Source organism: Phalangium opilio, unplaced genomic scaffold (genome assembly GCF_054372755.1).
Source record: "Phalangium opilio isolate 3A_F unplaced genomic scaffold, DU_Popi_V2 ptg000054l_1, whole genome shotgun sequence".
Classification (NCBI taxonomy): Eukaryota; Metazoa; Arthropoda; class Arachnida; order Opiliones; family Phalangiidae; genus Phalangium; species Phalangium opilio.
Genome location: NW_028324173.1, coordinates 5,865,807 through 5,881,429, shown reverse-complemented (window position 1 = coordinate 5,881,429; position 15,623 = coordinate 5,865,807). Strand labels below are relative to the sequence as shown.

General features: G+C 38.5%; 36 non-coding genes and 26 pseudogenes across 36 annotated transcripts; all 62 read right to left on the bottom strand.

Moving 5' to 3' along the window:
• Positions 1-103: 103 nt before the first annotated feature.
• LOC149671732 (5S ribosomal RNA) lies at positions 104-222 on the bottom strand (annotated as a pseudogene).
• Positions 223-359: 137 nt separating this feature from the next.
• LOC149671731 (5S ribosomal RNA) lies at positions 360-478 on the bottom strand. Its single transcript, XR_016367533.1, has one exon. It is a non-coding gene; the product is annotated as a 5S ribosomal RNA (ribosomal RNA).
• A 137-nt stretch (positions 479-615) lies between these two features.
• LOC149671730 (5S ribosomal RNA) lies at positions 616-734 on the bottom strand (annotated as a pseudogene).
• Positions 735-856: 122 nt separating this feature from the next.
• On the bottom strand, positions 857-959 carry LOC149671729 (5S ribosomal RNA; annotated as a pseudogene).
• Positions 960-1,096: 137 nt separating this feature from the next.
• LOC149671728 (5S ribosomal RNA) lies at positions 1,097-1,215 on the bottom strand (annotated as a pseudogene).
• Positions 1,216-1,352: 137 nt separating this feature from the next.
• Positions 1,353-1,471, bottom strand: LOC149671727 (5S ribosomal RNA; annotated as a pseudogene).
• A 137-nt stretch (positions 1,472-1,608) lies between these two features.
• On the bottom strand, positions 1,609-1,727 carry LOC149671726 (5S ribosomal RNA). The gene has a single exon (XR_016367776.1). It is a non-coding gene; the product is annotated as a 5S ribosomal RNA (ribosomal RNA).
• Positions 1,728-1,849: 122 nt separating this feature from the next.
• On the bottom strand, positions 1,850-1,952 carry LOC149671725 (5S ribosomal RNA; annotated as a pseudogene).
• A 137-nt stretch (positions 1,953-2,089) lies between these two features.
• On the bottom strand, positions 2,090-2,208 carry LOC149671724 (5S ribosomal RNA; annotated as a pseudogene).
• A 137-nt stretch (positions 2,209-2,345) lies between these two features.
• On the bottom strand, positions 2,346-2,464 carry LOC149671723 (5S ribosomal RNA; annotated as a pseudogene).
• Positions 2,465-2,601: 137 nt separating this feature from the next.
• Positions 2,602-2,720, bottom strand: LOC149671722 (5S ribosomal RNA). The gene has a single exon (XR_016367381.1). It is a non-coding gene; the product is annotated as a 5S ribosomal RNA (ribosomal RNA).
• Positions 2,721-2,857: 137 nt separating this feature from the next.
• Positions 2,858-2,976, bottom strand: LOC149671721 (5S ribosomal RNA). The gene has a single exon (XR_016367598.1). It is a non-coding gene; the product is annotated as a 5S ribosomal RNA (ribosomal RNA).
• Positions 2,977-3,112: 136 nt separating this feature from the next.
• On the bottom strand, positions 3,113-3,231 carry LOC149671720 (5S ribosomal RNA). Its single transcript, XR_016367380.1, has one exon. It is a non-coding gene; the product is annotated as a 5S ribosomal RNA (ribosomal RNA).
• A 122-nt stretch (positions 3,232-3,353) lies between these two features.
• LOC149671719 (5S ribosomal RNA) lies at positions 3,354-3,456 on the bottom strand (annotated as a pseudogene).
• Positions 3,457-3,593: 137 nt separating this feature from the next.
• LOC149671718 (5S ribosomal RNA) lies at positions 3,594-3,712 on the bottom strand (annotated as a pseudogene).
• A 137-nt stretch (positions 3,713-3,849) lies between these two features.
• LOC149671717 (5S ribosomal RNA) lies at positions 3,850-3,968 on the bottom strand. The gene has a single exon (XR_016367469.1). It is a non-coding gene; the product is annotated as a 5S ribosomal RNA (ribosomal RNA).
• Positions 3,969-4,105: 137 nt separating this feature from the next.
• On the bottom strand, positions 4,106-4,224 carry LOC149671716 (5S ribosomal RNA). Its single transcript, XR_016367379.1, has one exon. It is a non-coding gene; the product is annotated as a 5S ribosomal RNA (ribosomal RNA).
• A 137-nt stretch (positions 4,225-4,361) lies between these two features.
• On the bottom strand, positions 4,362-4,480 carry LOC149671715 (5S ribosomal RNA). The gene has a single exon (XR_016367378.1). It is a non-coding gene; the product is annotated as a 5S ribosomal RNA (ribosomal RNA).
• Positions 4,481-4,617: 137 nt separating this feature from the next.
• LOC149671714 (5S ribosomal RNA) lies at positions 4,618-4,736 on the bottom strand (annotated as a pseudogene).
• Positions 4,737-4,873: 137 nt separating this feature from the next.
• On the bottom strand, positions 4,874-4,992 carry LOC149671713 (5S ribosomal RNA). Its single transcript, XR_016367300.1, has one exon. It is a non-coding gene; the product is annotated as a 5S ribosomal RNA (ribosomal RNA).
• Positions 4,993-5,129: 137 nt separating this feature from the next.
• Positions 5,130-5,248, bottom strand: LOC149671712 (5S ribosomal RNA; annotated as a pseudogene).
• Positions 5,249-5,382: 134 nt separating this feature from the next.
• LOC149671711 (5S ribosomal RNA) lies at positions 5,383-5,501 on the bottom strand (annotated as a pseudogene).
• Positions 5,502-5,638: 137 nt separating this feature from the next.
• Positions 5,639-5,757, bottom strand: LOC149671710 (5S ribosomal RNA). Its single transcript, XR_016367689.1, has one exon. It is a non-coding gene; the product is annotated as a 5S ribosomal RNA (ribosomal RNA).
• A 137-nt stretch (positions 5,758-5,894) lies between these two features.
• Positions 5,895-6,013, bottom strand: LOC149671709 (5S ribosomal RNA; annotated as a pseudogene).
• Positions 6,014-6,150: 137 nt separating this feature from the next.
• On the bottom strand, positions 6,151-6,269 carry LOC149671708 (5S ribosomal RNA). The gene has a single exon (XR_016367688.1). It is a non-coding gene; the product is annotated as a 5S ribosomal RNA (ribosomal RNA).
• Positions 6,270-6,406: 137 nt separating this feature from the next.
• On the bottom strand, positions 6,407-6,525 carry LOC149671707 (5S ribosomal RNA; annotated as a pseudogene).
• A 137-nt stretch (positions 6,526-6,662) lies between these two features.
• Positions 6,663-6,781, bottom strand: LOC149671706 (5S ribosomal RNA). The gene has a single exon (XR_016367687.1). It is a non-coding gene; the product is annotated as a 5S ribosomal RNA (ribosomal RNA).
• A 137-nt stretch (positions 6,782-6,918) lies between these two features.
• Positions 6,919-7,037, bottom strand: LOC149671705 (5S ribosomal RNA; annotated as a pseudogene).
• Positions 7,038-7,174: 137 nt separating this feature from the next.
• On the bottom strand, positions 7,175-7,293 carry LOC149671704 (5S ribosomal RNA). The gene has a single exon (XR_016367466.1). It is a non-coding gene; the product is annotated as a 5S ribosomal RNA (ribosomal RNA).
• A 137-nt stretch (positions 7,294-7,430) lies between these two features.
• On the bottom strand, positions 7,431-7,549 carry LOC149671703 (5S ribosomal RNA; annotated as a pseudogene).
• A 122-nt stretch (positions 7,550-7,671) lies between these two features.
• On the bottom strand, positions 7,672-7,774 carry LOC149671702 (5S ribosomal RNA; annotated as a pseudogene).
• A 137-nt stretch (positions 7,775-7,911) lies between these two features.
• LOC149671701 (5S ribosomal RNA) lies at positions 7,912-8,030 on the bottom strand (annotated as a pseudogene).
• A 137-nt stretch (positions 8,031-8,167) lies between these two features.
• Positions 8,168-8,286, bottom strand: LOC149671700 (5S ribosomal RNA). Its single transcript, XR_016367523.1, has one exon. It is a non-coding gene; the product is annotated as a 5S ribosomal RNA (ribosomal RNA).
• Positions 8,287-8,423: 137 nt separating this feature from the next.
• LOC149671699 (5S ribosomal RNA) lies at positions 8,424-8,542 on the bottom strand. Its single transcript, XR_016367377.1, has one exon. It is a non-coding gene; the product is annotated as a 5S ribosomal RNA (ribosomal RNA).
• Positions 8,543-8,679: 137 nt separating this feature from the next.
• On the bottom strand, positions 8,680-8,798 carry LOC149671698 (5S ribosomal RNA). The gene has a single exon (XR_016367299.1). It is a non-coding gene; the product is annotated as a 5S ribosomal RNA (ribosomal RNA).
• Positions 8,799-8,935: 137 nt separating this feature from the next.
• Positions 8,936-9,054, bottom strand: LOC149671697 (5S ribosomal RNA). The gene has a single exon (XR_016367752.1). It is a non-coding gene; the product is annotated as a 5S ribosomal RNA (ribosomal RNA).
• Positions 9,055-9,191: 137 nt separating this feature from the next.
• Positions 9,192-9,310, bottom strand: LOC149671696 (5S ribosomal RNA). The gene has a single exon (XR_016367507.1). It is a non-coding gene; the product is annotated as a 5S ribosomal RNA (ribosomal RNA).
• Positions 9,311-9,447: 137 nt separating this feature from the next.
• On the bottom strand, positions 9,448-9,566 carry LOC149671695 (5S ribosomal RNA; annotated as a pseudogene).
• A 122-nt stretch (positions 9,567-9,688) lies between these two features.
• LOC149671694 (5S ribosomal RNA) lies at positions 9,689-9,791 on the bottom strand (annotated as a pseudogene).
• A 137-nt stretch (positions 9,792-9,928) lies between these two features.
• Positions 9,929-10,047, bottom strand: LOC149671693 (5S ribosomal RNA; annotated as a pseudogene).
• A 137-nt stretch (positions 10,048-10,184) lies between these two features.
• On the bottom strand, positions 10,185-10,303 carry LOC149671692 (5S ribosomal RNA). Its single transcript, XR_016367512.1, has one exon. It is a non-coding gene; the product is annotated as a 5S ribosomal RNA (ribosomal RNA).
• Positions 10,304-10,440: 137 nt separating this feature from the next.
• LOC149671691 (5S ribosomal RNA) lies at positions 10,441-10,559 on the bottom strand. Its single transcript, XR_016367208.1, has one exon. It is a non-coding gene; the product is annotated as a 5S ribosomal RNA (ribosomal RNA).
• A 137-nt stretch (positions 10,560-10,696) lies between these two features.
• On the bottom strand, positions 10,697-10,815 carry LOC149671690 (5S ribosomal RNA). Its single transcript, XR_016367298.1, has one exon. It is a non-coding gene; the product is annotated as a 5S ribosomal RNA (ribosomal RNA).
• Positions 10,816-10,952: 137 nt separating this feature from the next.
• LOC149671689 (5S ribosomal RNA) lies at positions 10,953-11,071 on the bottom strand. The gene has a single exon (XR_016367660.1). It is a non-coding gene; the product is annotated as a 5S ribosomal RNA (ribosomal RNA).
• A 138-nt stretch (positions 11,072-11,209) lies between these two features.
• LOC149671688 (5S ribosomal RNA) lies at positions 11,210-11,328 on the bottom strand. The gene has a single exon (XR_016367581.1). It is a non-coding gene; the product is annotated as a 5S ribosomal RNA (ribosomal RNA).
• A 134-nt stretch (positions 11,329-11,462) lies between these two features.
• On the bottom strand, positions 11,463-11,581 carry LOC149671687 (5S ribosomal RNA). The gene has a single exon (XR_016367506.1). It is a non-coding gene; the product is annotated as a 5S ribosomal RNA (ribosomal RNA).
• Positions 11,582-11,718: 137 nt separating this feature from the next.
• Positions 11,719-11,837, bottom strand: LOC149671686 (5S ribosomal RNA). The gene has a single exon (XR_016367207.1). It is a non-coding gene; the product is annotated as a 5S ribosomal RNA (ribosomal RNA).
• A 136-nt stretch (positions 11,838-11,973) lies between these two features.
• Positions 11,974-12,092, bottom strand: LOC149671685 (5S ribosomal RNA). Its single transcript, XR_016367464.1, has one exon. It is a non-coding gene; the product is annotated as a 5S ribosomal RNA (ribosomal RNA).
• A 137-nt stretch (positions 12,093-12,229) lies between these two features.
• On the bottom strand, positions 12,230-12,348 carry LOC149671684 (5S ribosomal RNA). Its single transcript, XR_016367775.1, has one exon. It is a non-coding gene; the product is annotated as a 5S ribosomal RNA (ribosomal RNA).
• A 122-nt stretch (positions 12,349-12,470) lies between these two features.
• LOC149671683 (5S ribosomal RNA) lies at positions 12,471-12,573 on the bottom strand (annotated as a pseudogene).
• Positions 12,574-12,710: 137 nt separating this feature from the next.
• LOC149671682 (5S ribosomal RNA) lies at positions 12,711-12,829 on the bottom strand (annotated as a pseudogene).
• Positions 12,830-12,963: 134 nt separating this feature from the next.
• LOC149671681 (5S ribosomal RNA) lies at positions 12,964-13,082 on the bottom strand. Its single transcript, XR_016367376.1, has one exon. It is a non-coding gene; the product is annotated as a 5S ribosomal RNA (ribosomal RNA).
• Positions 13,083-13,219: 137 nt separating this feature from the next.
• LOC149671680 (5S ribosomal RNA) lies at positions 13,220-13,338 on the bottom strand. The gene has a single exon (XR_016367205.1). It is a non-coding gene; the product is annotated as a 5S ribosomal RNA (ribosomal RNA).
• Positions 13,339-13,476: 138 nt separating this feature from the next.
• LOC149671679 (5S ribosomal RNA) lies at positions 13,477-13,595 on the bottom strand. The gene has a single exon (XR_016367375.1). It is a non-coding gene; the product is annotated as a 5S ribosomal RNA (ribosomal RNA).
• Positions 13,596-13,729: 134 nt separating this feature from the next.
• LOC149671678 (5S ribosomal RNA) lies at positions 13,730-13,848 on the bottom strand. Its single transcript, XR_016367505.1, has one exon. It is a non-coding gene; the product is annotated as a 5S ribosomal RNA (ribosomal RNA).
• Positions 13,849-13,985: 137 nt separating this feature from the next.
• LOC149671677 (5S ribosomal RNA) lies at positions 13,986-14,104 on the bottom strand. The gene has a single exon (XR_016367204.1). It is a non-coding gene; the product is annotated as a 5S ribosomal RNA (ribosomal RNA).
• Positions 14,105-14,240: 136 nt separating this feature from the next.
• LOC149671676 (5S ribosomal RNA) lies at positions 14,241-14,359 on the bottom strand. The gene has a single exon (XR_016367462.1). It is a non-coding gene; the product is annotated as a 5S ribosomal RNA (ribosomal RNA).
• A 137-nt stretch (positions 14,360-14,496) lies between these two features.
• On the bottom strand, positions 14,497-14,615 carry LOC149671675 (5S ribosomal RNA). The gene has a single exon (XR_016367774.1). It is a non-coding gene; the product is annotated as a 5S ribosomal RNA (ribosomal RNA).
• Positions 14,616-14,737: 122 nt separating this feature from the next.
• LOC149671674 (5S ribosomal RNA) lies at positions 14,738-14,840 on the bottom strand (annotated as a pseudogene).
• Positions 14,841-14,977: 137 nt separating this feature from the next.
• LOC149671673 (5S ribosomal RNA) lies at positions 14,978-15,096 on the bottom strand (annotated as a pseudogene).
• A 134-nt stretch (positions 15,097-15,230) lies between these two features.
• Positions 15,231-15,349, bottom strand: LOC149671672 (5S ribosomal RNA). Its single transcript, XR_016367374.1, has one exon. It is a non-coding gene; the product is annotated as a 5S ribosomal RNA (ribosomal RNA).
• A 137-nt stretch (positions 15,350-15,486) lies between these two features.
• On the bottom strand, positions 15,487-15,605 carry LOC149671671 (5S ribosomal RNA). Its single transcript, XR_016367203.1, has one exon. It is a non-coding gene; the product is annotated as a 5S ribosomal RNA (ribosomal RNA).
• Between the last annotated feature and the right edge of the window lie 18 nt (positions 15,606-15,623).

The window sequence follows — 15,623 nt, the reverse complement described above, 5'->3', positions numbered from 1 at the left end:
CGAATTTAATTAACCTTCATTTTTTTTAAAACAATAACAAAAAGAAAATATGTTTGCTTTTTTCATATCTATTGGAATTTAAAAGAGGAAAAAAAAGTGAAAAAGCCAACGGCACGCAGTGTTCCTAGGTGGTTTCCCTCCCAAGTACCTACTGCGCTCGACGCTTCTTAACTTCGGTGATCGGACGAGAACCGGTGTTTTCAGCGTGATATGGCCGTTGCCGAGAGTGCTAGATAATAATTCGAATTTAAATTAAGTGAGACAAATTAACCATCATCTTTTTAAAACAATAACAAAAAGAAAATATGTTTGCTTTTTTCATATCTATTGGAATTTAAAAGAGGAAAAAAAAGTGAAAAAGCCAACGGCACGCAGTGTTCTTAAGTGGTCTCCCTCCCAAGTACTGACTGCGCTCGACGCTGTTTAACTTCGGTGATCGGACGAGAACCGGTGTTTTCAGCGTGATATGGCCGTTGCCGAGAGTGCTATTTAATAATTCGAATTTAAATTAAGTGAGACAAATTAACCTTCATCTTTTTAAAACAATAACAAAAAGAAAATATGTTGGCTTTTTTCATATCTATAGGAATTTAAAAGAGGAAAAAAAAGTGAAAAAGCCAACGGCACGCAGTGTTCCTAAGTGGTCTCCCTCCCAAGTACTGACTGCGCTCGACGCAGCTTAACTTCGATGATCGGACGAGAACCGGCGTTTTCAGCGTGATATGGCCGTTGCCGAGAGTGCTATTTAATAATTCGAATTTAATTAACCTTCATCTTTATAAATCAATAATAAAAAGAAGATATGTTTGCTTTTTTCATATCTCATGGAACTTAAACGAGGAAATAAAAGTGAAAAAGCCAACGGCACGCAAAGTTTCCAAGTACTGACTGCGCTCGACGCTGCTTAACTTCGGTGATCGGACGAGAACCGGTGTTTTCAGCGTGATATGGCCGTTGCCGAGAGTGCAAAATAATAATTCGAATTTAAATTAAGTGAGACAAACTAACCATCATCTTTTTAAAACAATAACAAAAAGAAAATATGTTTGCTTTTTTCATATCTATTGGAATTTAAAAGAGGAAAAAAAAGTGAAAAAGCCAACGGCACGCAGTGTTCCTAAGTTGTCTCCCTCCCAAGTACTGACTGCGCTCGACGCTGCTTAACTTCGGTGATCGGACGAGAACCGGTGTTTTCAGCGTGATATGGCCGTTGCCGAGAGTGCTAGATAATAATTCGAATTTAAATTAAGTGAGACAAATTGACCTTCATCTTTTTAAAACAATAACAAAAAGAAAATATGTTTGCTTTTTTCATATCTATAGGAATTTAAAAGAGGAAAAAAAAGTGAAAAAGCCAACGGCACGCAGTGTTCCTAAGTGGTCTCCCTCCCAAGGACTGACTGCGCTCGACACTGCATAACTTCGGTGATCGGACGAGAACCGGTGTTTTCAGCGTGATATGGCCGTTGCCGAGAGTGTTAGATAATAATTCGAATTTAAATTAAGTGAGACAAATTAACCTTCATCTTTTTAAAACAATAACAAAAAGAAAATATGTTGGCTTTTTTCATATCTATAGGAATTTAAAAGAGGAAAAAAAAGTGAAAAAGCCAACGGCACGCAGTGTTCCTAAGTGGTCTCCCTCCCAAGTACTGACTGCGCTCGACGCAGCTTAACTTCGGTGATCGGACGAGAACCGGCGTTTTCAGCGTGATATGGCCGTTGCCGAGAGTGCTATTTAATAATTCGAATTTAATTAACCTTCATCTTTATAAATCAATAATAAAAAGAAGATATGTTTGCTTTTTTCATATCTCATGGAATTTAAACGAGGAAATAAAAGTGAAAAAGCCAACGGCACGCAAAGTTTCCAAGTACTGACTGCGCTCGACGCTGCTTAACTTCGGTGATCGGACGAGAACCGGTGTTTTCAGCTTGATATGGCCGTTGCCGAGAGTGCAAAATAATAATTCGAATTTAAATTAAGTGAGACAAATTAACCATCATCTTTTTAAAACAATAACAAAAAGAAAATATGTTTGCTTTTTTCATATCTATTGGAATTTAAAAGAGGAAAAAAAAGTGAAAAAGCCAACGGCACGCAGTGTTCCTAAGTTGTCTCCCTCCCAAGTACTGACTGCGCTCGACGCTGCTTAACTTCGGTGAACGGACGAGAACCGGTGTTTTCAGCGTGATATGGCCGTTGCCGAGAGTGCTAGATAATAATTCGAATTTAAATTAAGTGAGACAAATTGACCTTCATCTTTTTAAAACAATAACAAAAAGAAAATATGTTTGCTTTTTTCATATCTATAGGAATTTAAAAGAGGAAAAAAAAGTGAAAAAGCCAACGGCACGCAGTGTTCCTAAGTGGTCTCCCTCCCAAGTACTGACTGCGCTCGACACTGCATAACTTCGGTGATCGGACGAGAACCGGTGTTTTCAGCGTGATATGGCCGTTGCCGAGAGTGTTAGATAATAATTCGAATTTAAATTAAGTGAGACAAATTAACCATCATCTTTTTAAAACAATAACAAAAAGAAAATATGTTTGCTTTTTTCATATCTATTGGAATTTAAAAGAGGAAAAAAAAGTGAAAAAGCCAACGGCACGCAGTGTTCCTAAGTGGTCTCCCTCCCAAGTACTGACTGCGCTCGACGCTGCTTAACTTCGGTGATCGGACGAGAACCGGTGTTTTCAGCGTGATATGGCCGTTGCCGAGAGTGCTAGATAATAATTCGAATTTAAATTAAGTGAGACAAATTAACCATCATCTTTTTAAAACAATAACAAAAAGAAAATATGTTTGCTTTTTTCATATCTATTGGAATTTAAAAGAGGAAAAAAAAGTGAAAAAGCCAACGGCACGCAGTGTTCCTAAGTGGTCTCCCTCCCAAGTACTGACTGCGCTCGACGCTGCTTAACTTCGGTGATCGGACGAGAACCGGTGTTTTCAGCGTGAAATGGCCGTTGCCGAGAGTGCTATTTAATAATTCGAATTTAAATTAAGTGAGACAAATTAACCTTCATCTTTTTAAAACAATAACAAAAGAAAATATGTTTGCTTTTTTCATATCTATAGGAATTTAAAAGAGGAAAAAAAAGTGAAAAAGCCAACGGCACGCAGTGTTCCTAAGTGGTCTCCCTCCCAAGTACTGACTGCGCTCGACGCTGCTTAACTTCGGTGATCGGACGAGAACCGGTGTTTTCAGCGTGATATGGCCGTTGCCGAGAGTGCTATTTAATAATTTGAATTTAATTAACCTTCATCTTTATAAATCAATAAGAAAAAGAAGATATGTTTGCTTTTTTCATATCTGATGGAATTTAAAAGAGGAAATAAAAGTGAAAATGCCAGCGGCACGCAAAGTTTCCAAGTACTGACTGCGCTCAACGCTGCTTAACTTCGGTGATCGGACGAGAACCGGTGTTTTCAGCGTGATATGGCCGTTGCCGAGAGTGCAAGATAAGAATTCGAATTTAAATTAAGTGAGACAAATTAACCATCATCTTTTTAAAACAATAACAAAAAGAAAATATGTTTGCTTTTTTCATATCTATTGGAATTTAAAAGAGGAAAAAAAAGTGAAAAAGCCAACGGCACGCAGTGTTCCTAGGTGGTTTCCCTCCCAAGTACTGACTGCGCTCGACGCTTCTTAACTTCGGTGATCGGACGAGAACCGGTGTTTTCAGCGTGATATGGCCGTTGCCGAGAGTGATAGATAATAATTCGAATTTAAATTAAGTGAGACAAATTAACCATCATCTTTTTAAAACAATAACAAAAAGAAAATATGTTTGCTTTTTTCATATCTATTGGAATTTAAAAGAGGAAAAAAAAGTGAAAAAGCCAACGGCACGCAGTGTTCTTAAGTGGTCTCCCTCCCAAGTACTGACTGCGCTCGACGCTGCTTAACTTCGGTGATCGGACGAGAACCGGTGTTTTCAGCGTGATATGGCCGTTGCCGAGAGTGCTATTTAATAATTCGAATTTAAATTAAGTGAGACAAATTAACCTTCATCTTTTTAAAACAATAACAAAAAGAAAATATGTTGGCTTTTTTCATATCTATAGGAATTTAAAAGAGGAAAAAAAAGTGAAAAAGCCAACGGCACGCAGTGTTCCTAAGTGGTCTCCCTCCCAAGTACTGACTGCGCTCGACGCTGCTTAACTTCGGTGATCGGACGAGAACCGGTGTTTTCAGCGTGATATGGCCGTTGCCGAGAGTGCTAGATAATAATTCGAATTTAAATTAAGTGAGACAAATTGACCTTCATCTTTTTAAAACAATAACAAAAAGAAAATATGTTTGCTTTTTTCATATCTATAGGAATTTAAAAGAGGAAAAAAAAGTGAAAAAGCCAACGGCACGCAGTGTTCCTAAGTGGTCTCCCTCCCAAGTACTGACTGCGCTCGACGCTGCTTAACTTCGGTGATCGGACGAGAACCGGTGTTTTCAGCGTGATATGGCCGTTGCCGAGAGTGCTAGATAATAATTCGAATTTAAATTAAGTGAGACAAATTAACCTTCATCTTTTTAAAACAATAACAAAAAGAAAATATGTTTGCTTTTTTCATATCTATTGGAATTTAAAAAAGGAAAAAAAAGTGAAAAAGCCAACGGCACGCAGTGTTCCTAAGTGGTCTCCCTCCCAAGTTCTGACTGCGCTCGACGCTTCTTAACTTCGGTGATCGGACGAGAACCGGTGTTTTCAGCGTGATATGGCCGTTGCCGAGAGTGCTAGATAATAATTCGAATTTAAATTAAGTGAGACAAATTAACCATCATCTTTTTAAAACAATAACAAAAAGAAAATATGTTTGCTTTTTTCATATCTATTGGAATTTAAAAGAGGAAAAAAAAGTGAAAAAGCCAACGGCACGCAGTGTTCCTAAGTGTTCTCCCTCCCAAGTACTGACTGCGCTCAACGCTGCTTAACTTCGGTGATCGGACGAGAACCGGTGTTTTCAGCGTGATATGGCCGTTGCCGAGAGTGCTATTTAATAATTCGAATTTAAATTAAGTGAGACAAATTAACCTTCATCTTTTTAAAACAATAACAAAAAGAAAATATGTTGGCTTTTTTCATATCTATTGGAATTTAAAAGAGGAAAAAAAAGTGAAAAAGCGAACGGCACGCAGTGTTCCTAAGTGGTCTCCCTCCCAAGTACTGACTGCGCTCGACGCTGCTTAACTTCGGTGATCCGACGAGAACCGGTGTTTTCAGCGTGATATGGCCGTTGCCGAGAGTGCTAGATAATAATTCGGATTTAAATTAAGTGAGACAAATTGACCATCTTTTTAAAACAATAACAAAAAGAAAATATGTTTGCTTTTTTCATATCTATAGGAATTTAAAAGAGGAAAAAAAAGTGAAAAAGCCAACGGCACGCAGTGTTCCTAAGTGGTCTCCCTCCCAAGTACTGACTGCGCTCGACGCTTCTGAACTTCGGTGATCGGACGAGAACCGGTGTTTTCAGCGTGATATGGCCGTTGCCGAGAGTGCTAGATAACAATTCGAATTTAAGTTAAGTGAGACAAATTAACCATCATCTTTTTAAAACAATAACAAAAAGAAAATATGTTTGCTTTTTTCATATCTATTGGAATTTAAAAGAGGAAAAAAAAGTGAAAAAGCCAACGGCACGCAGTGTTCCTAAGTGGTCTCCCTCCCAAGTACTGACTGCGCTCGATGCTGCTTAACTTCGGTGATCGGACGAGAACCGGTGTTTTCAGCGTGATATGGCCGTTGCCGAGAGTGCAAGATAAGAATTCGAATTTAAATTAAGTGAGACAAATTAACCATCATCTTTTTAAAACAATAACAAAAAGAAAATATGTTTGCTTTTTTCATATCTATTGGAATTTAAAAGAGGAAAAAAAAGTGAAAAAGCCAACGGCACGCAGTGTTCCTAGGTGGTTTCCCTCCCAAGTACTGACTGCGCTCGACGCTTCTTAACTTCGGTGATCGGACGAGAACCGGTGTTTTCAGCGTGATATGGCCGTTGCCGAGAGTGCTAGATAATAATTCGAATTTAAATTAAGTGAGACAAATTAACCATCATCTTTTTAAAACAATAACAAAAAGAAAATATGTTTGCTTTTTTCATATCTATTGGAATTTAAAAGAGGAAAAAAAAGTGAAAAAGCCAACGGCACGCAGTGTTCCTAAGTGGTCTCCCTCCCAAGTACTGACTGCGCTCGATGCTGCTTAACTTCGGTGATCGGACGAGAACCGGTGTTTTCAGCGTGATATGGCCGTTGCCGAGAGTGCAAGATAAGAATTCGAATTTAAATTAAGTGAGACAAATTAACCATCATCTTTTTAAAACAATAACAAAAAGAAAATATGTTTGCTTTTTTCATATCTATAGGAATTTAAAAGAGGAAAAAAAAGTGAAAAAGCCAACGGCACGCAGTGTTCCTAAGTGGTCTCCCTCCCAAGTACTGACTGCGCTCGACGCTTCTGAACTTCGGTGATCGGACGAGAACCGGTGTTTTCAGCGTGATATGGCCGTTGCCGAGAGTGCTAGATAACAATTCGAATTTAAGTTAAGTGAGACAAATTAACCATCATCTTTTTAAAACAATAACAAAAAGAAAATATGTTTGCTTTTTTCATATCTATTGGAATTTAAAAGAGGAAAAAAAAGTGAAAAAGCCAACGGCACGCAGTGTTCCTAAGTGGTCTCCCTCCCAAGTACTGACTGCGCTCGATGCTGCTTAACTTCGGTGATCGGACGAGAACCGGTGTTTTCAGCGTGATATGGCCGTTGCCGAGAGTGCAAGATAAGAATTCGAATTTAAATTAAGTGAGACAAATTAACCATCATCTTTTTAAAACAATAACAAAAAGAAAATATGTTTGCTTTTTTCATATCTATTGGAATTTAAAAGAGGAAAAAAAAGTGAAAAAGCCAACGGCACGCAGTGTTCCTAGGTGGTTTCCCTCCCAAGTACTGACTGCGCTCGACGCTTCTTAACTTCGGTGATCGGACGAGAACCGGTGTTTTCAGCGTGATATGGCCGTTGCCGAGAGTGCTAGATAATAATTCGAATTTAAATTAAGTGAGACAAATTAACCATCATCTTTTTAAAACAATAACAAAAAGAAAATATGTTTGCTTTTTTCATATCTATTGGAATTTAAAAGAGGAAAAAAAAGTGAAAAAGCCAACGGCACGCAGTGTTCTTAAGTGGTCTCCCTCCCAAGTACTGACTGCGCTCGACGCTGCTTAACTTCGGTGATCGGACGAGAACCGGTGTTTTCAGCGTGATATGGCCGTTGCCGAGAGTGCTATTTAATAATTCGAATTTAAATTAAGTGAGACAAATTAACCTTCATCTTTTTAAAACAATAACAAAAAGAAAATATGTTGGCTTTTTTCATATCTATAGGAATTTAAAAGAGGAAAAAAAAGTGAAAAACCCAACGGCACGCAGTGTTCCTAAGTGGTCTCCCTCCCAAGTACTGACTGCGCTCGACGCAGCTTAACTTCGGTGATCGGACGAGAACCGGCGTGTTCAGCGTGATATGGCCGTTGCCGAGAGTGCTATTTAATAATTCGAATTTAATTAACCTTCATCTTTATAAATCAATAATAAAAAGAAGATATGTTTGCTTTTTTCATATCTCATGGAATTTAAAAGAGGAAATAAAAGTGAAAAAGCCAACGGCACGCAAAGTTTCCAAGTACTGACTGCGCTCGACGCTGCTTAACTTCGGTGATCGGACGAGAACCGGTGTTTTCAGCGTGATATGGCCGTTGCCGAGAGTGCAAAATAATAATTCGAATTTAAATTAAGTGAGACAAATTAACCATCATCTTTTTAAAACAATAACAAAAAGAAAATATGTTTGCTTTTTTCATATCTATTGGAATTTAAAAGAGGAAAAAAAAGTGAAAAAGCCAACGGCACGCAGTGTTCCTAAGTTGTCTCCCTCCCAAGTACTGACTGCGCTCGACGCTGCTTAACTTCGGTGATCGGACGAGAACCGGTGTTTTCAGCGTGATATGGCCGTTGCCGAGAGTGCTAGATAATAATTCGAATTTAAATTAAGTGAGACAAATTGACCTTCATCTTTTTAAAACAATAACAAAAAGAAAATATGTTTGCTTTTTTCATATCTATAGGAATTTAAAAGAGGAAAAAAAAGTGAAAAAGCCAACGGCACGCAGTGTTCCTAAGTGGTCTCCCTCCCTAGTACTGACTGCGCTCGACGCTGCTTAACTTCGGTGATCGGACGAGAACCGGTGTTTTCAGCGTGATATGGCCGTTGCCGAGAGTGCTAGATAATAATTCGAATTTAAATTAAGTGAGACAAATTAACCTTCATCTTTTTAAAACAATAACAAAAAGAAAATATGTTTGCTTTTTTCATATCTATTGGAATTTAAAAAAGGAAAAAAAAGTGAAAAAGCCAACGGCACGCAGTGTTCCTAAGTGGTCTCCCTCCCAAGTACTGACTGCGCTCGACGCTGCTTAACTTCGGTGATCGGACGAGAACCGGTGTTTTCAGCGTGATATGGCCGTTGCCGAGAGTGCTAGATAATAATTCGAATTTAAATTAAGTGAGACAAATTAACCATCATCTTTTTAAAACAATAACAAAAAGAAAATATGTTTGCTTTTTTCATATCTATTGGAATTTAAAAGAGGAAAAAAAAGTGAAAAAGCCAACGGCACGCAGTGTTCCTAAGTGTTCTCCCTCCCAAGTACTGACTGCGCTCAACGCTGCTTAACTTCGGTGATCGGACGAGAACCGGTGTTTTCAGCGTGATATGGCCGTTGCCGAGAGTGCTATTTAATAATTCGAATTTAAATTAAGTGAGACAAATTAACCTTCATCTTTTTAAATCAATAACAAAAAGAAAATATGTTGGCTTTTTTCATATCTATTGGAATTTAAAAGAGGAAAAAAAAGTGAAAAAGCGAACGGCACGCAGTGTTCCTAAGTGGTCTCCCTCCCAAGTACTGACTGCGCTCGACGCTGCTTAACTTCGGTGATCGGACGAGAACCGGTGTTTTCAGCGTGATATGGCCGTTGCCGAGAGTGCTATTTAATAATTCGAATTTAAATTAAGTGAGACAAATTAACCTTCATCTTTTTAAAACAATAACAAAAAGAAAATATGTAGGCTTTTTTCATATCTATTGGAATTTAAAAGAGGAAAAAAAAGTGAAAAAGCCAACGGCACGCAGTGTTCCTAAGTGGTCTCCCTCCCAAGTACTGACTGCGCTCGACGCTGCTTAACTGCGGTGATCGGACGAGAACCGGTGTTTTCAGCGTGATATGGCCGTTGCCGAGAGTGCTATTTAATAATTCGAATTTAAATTAAGTGAGACAAATTAACCTTCATCTTTTTAAAACAATAACAAAAAGAAAATATGTTGGCTTTTTTCATATCTATAGGAATTTAAAAGAGGAAAAAAAAGTGAAAAACCCAACGGCACGCAGTGTTCCTAAGTGGTCTCCCTCCCAAGTACTGACTGCGCTCGACGCAGCTTAACTTCGGTGATCGGACGAGAACCGGCGTGTTCAGCGTGATATGGCCGTTGCCGAGAGTGCTATTTAATAATTCGAATTTAATTAACCTTCATCTTTATAAATCAATAATAAAAAGAAGATATGTTTGCTTTTTTCATATCTCATGGAATTTAAAAGAGGAAATAAAAGTGAAAAAGCCAACGGCACGCAAAGTTTCCAAGTACTGACTGCGCTCGACGCTGCTTAACTTCGGTGATCGGACGAGAACCGGTGTTTTCAGCGTGATATGGCCGTTGCCGAGAGTGCAAAATAATAATTCGAATTTAAATTAAGTGAGAAAAATTAACCATCATCTTTTTAAAACAATAACAAAAAGAAAATATGTTTGCTTTTTTCATATCTATTGGAATTTAAAAGAGGAAAAAAAAGTGAAAAAGCCAACGGCACGCAGTGTTCCTAAGTTGTCTCCCTCCCAAGTACTGACTGCGCTCGACGCTGCTTAACTTCGGTGATCGGACGAGAACCGGTGTTTTCAGCGTGATATGGCCGTTGCCGAGAGTGCTAGATAATAATTCGAATTTAAATTAAGTGAGACAAATTGACCTTCATCTTTTTAAAACAATAACAAAAAGAAAATATGTTTGCTTTTTTCATATCTATAGGAATTTAAAAGAGGAAAAAAAAGTGAAAAAGCCAACGGCACGCAGTGTTCCTAAGTGGTCTCCCTCCCTAGTACTGACTGCGCTCGACGCTGCTTAACTTCGGTGATCGGACGAGAACCGGTGTTTTCAGCGTGATATGGCCGTTGCCGAGAGTGCTAGATAATAATTCGAATTTAAATTAAGTGAGACAAATTAACCTTCATCTTTTTAAAACAATAACAAAAAGAAAATATGTTTGCTTTTTTCATATCTATTGGAATTTAAAAAAGGAAAAAAAAGTGAAAAAGCCAACGGCACGCAGTGTTCCTAAGTGGTCTCCCTCCCAAGTACTGACTGCGCTCGACGCTTCTTAACTTCGGTGATCGGACGAGAACCGGTGTTTTCAGCGTGATATGGCCGTTGCCGAGAGTGCTAGATAATAATTCGAATTTAAATTAAGTGAGACAAATTAACCATCATCTTTTTAAAACAATAACAAAAAGAAAATATGTTTGCTTTTTTCATATCTATTGGAATTTAAAAGAGGAAAAAAAAGTGAAAAAGCCAACGGCACGCAGTGTTCCTAAGTGTTCTCCCTCCCAAGTACTGACTGCGCTCAACGCTGCTTAACTTCGGTGATCGGACGAGAACCGGTGTTTTCAGCGTGATATGGCCGTTGCCGAGAGTGCTATTTAATAATTCGAATTTAAATTAAGTGAGACAAATTAACCTTCATCTTTTTAAAACAATAACAAAAAGAAAATATGTTGGCTTTTTTCATATCTATTGGAATTTAAAAGAGGAAAAAAAAGTGTAAAAGCCAACGGCACGCAGTGTTCCTAAGTGGTCTCCCTCCCAAGTACTGACTGCGCTCGACGCTGCTTAACTTCGGTGATCCGACGAGAACCGGTGTTTTCAGCGTGATATGGCCGTTGCCGAGAGTGCTTGATAATAATTCGAATTTAAATTAAGTGAGACAAATTGACCTTCATCTTTTTAAAACAATAACAAAAAGAAAATATGTTTGCTTTTTTCATATCTATAGGAATTTAAAAGAGGAAAAAAAAAGTGAAAAAGCCAACGGCACGCAGTGTTCCTAAGTGGTCTCCCTCCCAAGTACTGACTGCGCTCGACGCTGCTTAACTTCGGTGATCGGACGAGAACCGGTGTTTTCAGCGTGATATCGCCGTTGCCGAGAGTGCTGTTTAATAATTCGAATTTAAATTAAGTGAGACAAATTAACCATCTTTTTAAAACAATAACAAAAAGAAAATATGTTGGCTTTTTTCATATCTATTGGAATTTAAAAGAGGAATAAAAAGTGAAAAAGCCAACGGCACGCAGTGTTCCTAAGTGGTCTCCCTCCCAAGTACTGACTGCGCTCGACGCTGCTTAACTGCGGTGATCGGACGAGAACCGGTGTTTTCAGCGTGATATGGCCGTTGCCGAGAGTGCTATTTAATAATTCGAATTTAAATTAAGTGAGACAAATTAACCTTCATCTTTTTAAAACAATAACAAAAAGAAAATATGTTGGCTTTTTTCATATCTATAGGAATTTAAAAGAGGAAAAAAAAGTGAAAAAGCCAACGGCACGCAGTGTTCCTAAGTGGTCTCCCTCCCAAGTACTGACTGCGCTCGACGCTTCTTAACTTCGGTGATCGGACGAGAACCGGTGTTTTCAGCGTGATATGGCCGTTGCCGAGAGTGATAGATAATAATTCGAATTTAAATTAAGTGAGACAAATTAACCATCATCTTTTTAAAACAATAACAAAAAGAAAATATGTTTGCTTTTTTCATATCTATTGGAATTTAAAAGAGGAAAAAAAGTGAAAAAGCCAACGGCACGCAGTGTTCTTAAGTGGTCTCCCTCCCAAGTACTGACTGCGCTCGACGCTGCTTAACTTCGGTGATCGGACGAGAACCGGTGTTTTCAGCGTGATATGGCCGTTGCCGAGAGTGCTATTTAATAATTCGAATTTAAATTAAGTGAGACAAATTAACCTTCATCTCTTTAAAACAATAACAAAAAGAAAATATGTTGGCTTTTTTCATATCTATAGGAATTTAAAAGAGGAAAAAAAAGTGAAAAAGCCAACGGCACGCAGTGTTCCTAAGTGGTCTCCCTCCCAAGTACTGACTGCGCTCGACGCAGCTTAACTTCGGTGATCGGACGAGAACCGGCGTTTTCAGCGTGATATGGCCGTTGCCGAGAGTGCTATTTAATAATTCGAATTTAATTAACCTTCATCTTTATAAATCAATAATAAAAAGAAGATATGTTTGCTTTTTTCATATCTCATGGAATTTAAACGAGGAAATAAAAGTGAAAAAGCCAACGGCACGCAAAGTTTCCAAGTACTGACTGCGCTCGACGCTGCTTAACTTCGATGATCGGACGAGAACCGGTGTTTTCAGCGTGATATGGCCGTTGCCGAGAGTGCAAAATAATAATTCGAATTTAAGTTAAGTGAGACAAATTAACCATCATCTTTTTAAAACCATAACAAAAAGAAAATATGTTTGCTTTTTTCATATCTATTGGAATTTAAAAGAGGAAAAAAAAGTGAAAAAGCCAACGGCACGCAGTGTTCCTAAGTTGTCTCCCTCCCAAGTACTGACTGCGCTCGACGCTGCTTAACTTCGGTGATCGGACGAGAACCGGTGTTTTCAGCGTGATATGGCCGTTGCCGAGAGTGCTAGATAATAATTCGAATTTAAATTAAGTGAGACAAATTGACCATCTTTTTAAAACAATAACAAAAAGAAAATATGTTTGCTTTTTTCATATCTATAGGAATTTAAAAGAGGAAAAAAAAGTGAAAAAGCCAACGGCACGCAGTGTTCCTAAGTGGTCTCCCTCCCAAGTACTGACTGCGCTCGACGCTGCTTAACTTCGGTGATCGGACGAGAACCGGTGTTTTCAGCGTGATATGGCCGTTGCCGAGAGTGCTAGATAATAATTCGAATTTAAATTAAGTGAGACAAATTAACCTTCATCTTTTTAAAACAATAACAAAAAGAAAATATGTTTGCTTTTTTCATATCTATTGGAATTTAAAAAAGGAAAAAAAAGTGAAAAAGCCAACGGCACGCAGTGTTCCTAAGTGGTCTCCCTCCCAAGTACTGACTGCGCTCGACGCTTCTTAACTTCGGTGATCGGACGAGAACCGGTGTTTTCAGCGTGATATGGCCGTTGCCGAGAGTGCTAGATAATAATTCGAATTTAAATTAAGTGAGACAAATTAACCATCATCTTTTTAAAACAATAACAAAAAGAAAATATGTTTGCTTTTTTCATATCTATAGGAATTTAAAAGAGGAAAAAAAAAGTGAAAAAGCCAACGGCACGCAGTGTTCCTAAGTGGTCTCCCTCCCAAGTACTGACTGCGCTCGACGCTGCTTAACTTCGGTGATCGGACGAGAACCGGTGTTTTCAGCGTGATATGGCCGTTGCCGAGAGTGCTGTTTAATAATTCGAATTTAAATTAAGTGAGACAAATTAACCATCTTTTTAAAACAATAACAAAAAGAAAATATGTTGGCTTTTTTCATATCTATTGGAATTTAAAAGAGGAATAAAAAGTGAAAAAGCCAACGGCACGCAGTGTTCCTAAGTGGTCTCCCTCCCAAGTACTGACTGCGCTCGACGCTGCTTAACTGCGGTGATCGGACGAGAACCGGTGTTTTCAGCGTGATATGGCCGTTGCCGAGAGTGCTATTTAATAATTCGAATTTAAATTAAGTGAGACAAATTAACCTTCATCTTTTTAAAACAATAACAAAAAGAAAATATGTTGGCTTTTTTCATATCTATAGGAATTTAAAAGAGGAAAAAAAAGTGAAAAAGCCAACGGCACGCAGTGTTCCTAAGTGGTCTCCCTCCCAAGTACTGACTGCGCTCGACGCTTCTTAACTTCGGTGATCGGACGAGAACCGGTGTTTTCAGCGTGATATGGCCGTTGCCGAGAGTGATAGATAATAATTCGAATTTAAATTAAGTGAGACAAATTAACCATCATCTTTTTAAAACAATAACAAAAAGAAAATATGTTTGCTTTTTTCATATCTATTGGAATTTAAAAGAGGAAAAAAAGTGAAAAAGCCAACGGCACGCAGTGTTCTTAAGTGGTCTCCCTCCCAAGTACTGACTGCGCTCGACGCTGCTTAACTTCGGTGATCGGACGAGAACCGGTGTTTTCAGCGTGATATGGCCGTTGCCGAGAGTGCTATTTAATAATTCGAATTTAAATTAAGTGAGACAAATTAACCTTCATCTCTTTAAAACAATAACAAAAAGAAAATATGTTGGCTTTTTTCATATCTATAGGAATTTAAAAGAGGAAAAAAAAGTGAAAAAGCCAACGGCACGCAGTGTTCCTAAGTGGTCTCCCTCCCAAGTACTGACTGCGCTCGACGCAGCTTAACTTCGGTGATCGGACGAGAACCGGCGTTTTCAGCGTGATATGGCCGTTGCCGAGAGTGCTATTTAATAATTCGAATTTAATTAACCTTCATCTTTATAAATCAATAATAAAAAGAAGATATGTTTGCTTTTTTCATATCTCATGGAATTTAAACGAGGAAATAAAAGTGAAAAAGCCAACGGCACGCAAAGTTTCCAAGTACTGACTGCGCTCGACGCTGCTTAACTTCGGTGATCGGACGAGAACCGGTGTTTTCAGCGTGATATGGCCGTTGCCGAGAGTGCAAAATAATAATTCGAATTTAAGTTAAGTGAGACAAATTAACCATCATCTTTTTAAAACCATAACAAAAAGAAAATATGTTTGCTTTTTTCATATCTATTGGAATTTAAAAGAGGAAAAAAAAGTGAAAAAGCCAACGGCACGCAGTGTTCCTAAGTTGTCTCCCTCCCAAGTACTGACTGCGCTCGACGCTGCTTAACTTCGGTGATCGGACGAGAACCGGTGTTTTCAGCGTGATATGGCCGTTGCCGAGAGTGCTAGATAATAATTCGAATTTAAATTAAGTGAGACAAATTGACCATCTTTTTAAAACAATAACAAAAAGAAAATATGTTTGCTTTTTTCATATCTATAGGAATTTAAAAGAGGAAAAAAAAGTGAAAAAGCCAACGGCACGCAGTGTTCCTAAGTGGTCTCCCTCCCAAGTACTGACTGCGCTCGACGCTGCTTAACTTCGGTGATCGGACGAGAACCGGTGTTTTCAGCGTGATATGGCCGTTGCCGAGAGTGCTAGATAATAATTCGAATTTAAATTAAGTGAGACAAATTAACCTTCATCTTTTTAAAACAATAACAAAAAGAAAATATGTTTGCTTTTTTCATATCTATTGGAATTTAAAAAAGGAAAAAAAAGTGAAAAAGCCAACGGCACGCAGTGTTCCTAAGTGGTCTCCCTCCCAAGTACTGACTGCGCTCGACGCTTCTTAACTTCGGTGATCGGACGAGAACCGGTGTTTTCAGCGTGATATGGCCGTTGCCGAGAGTGCTAGATAATAA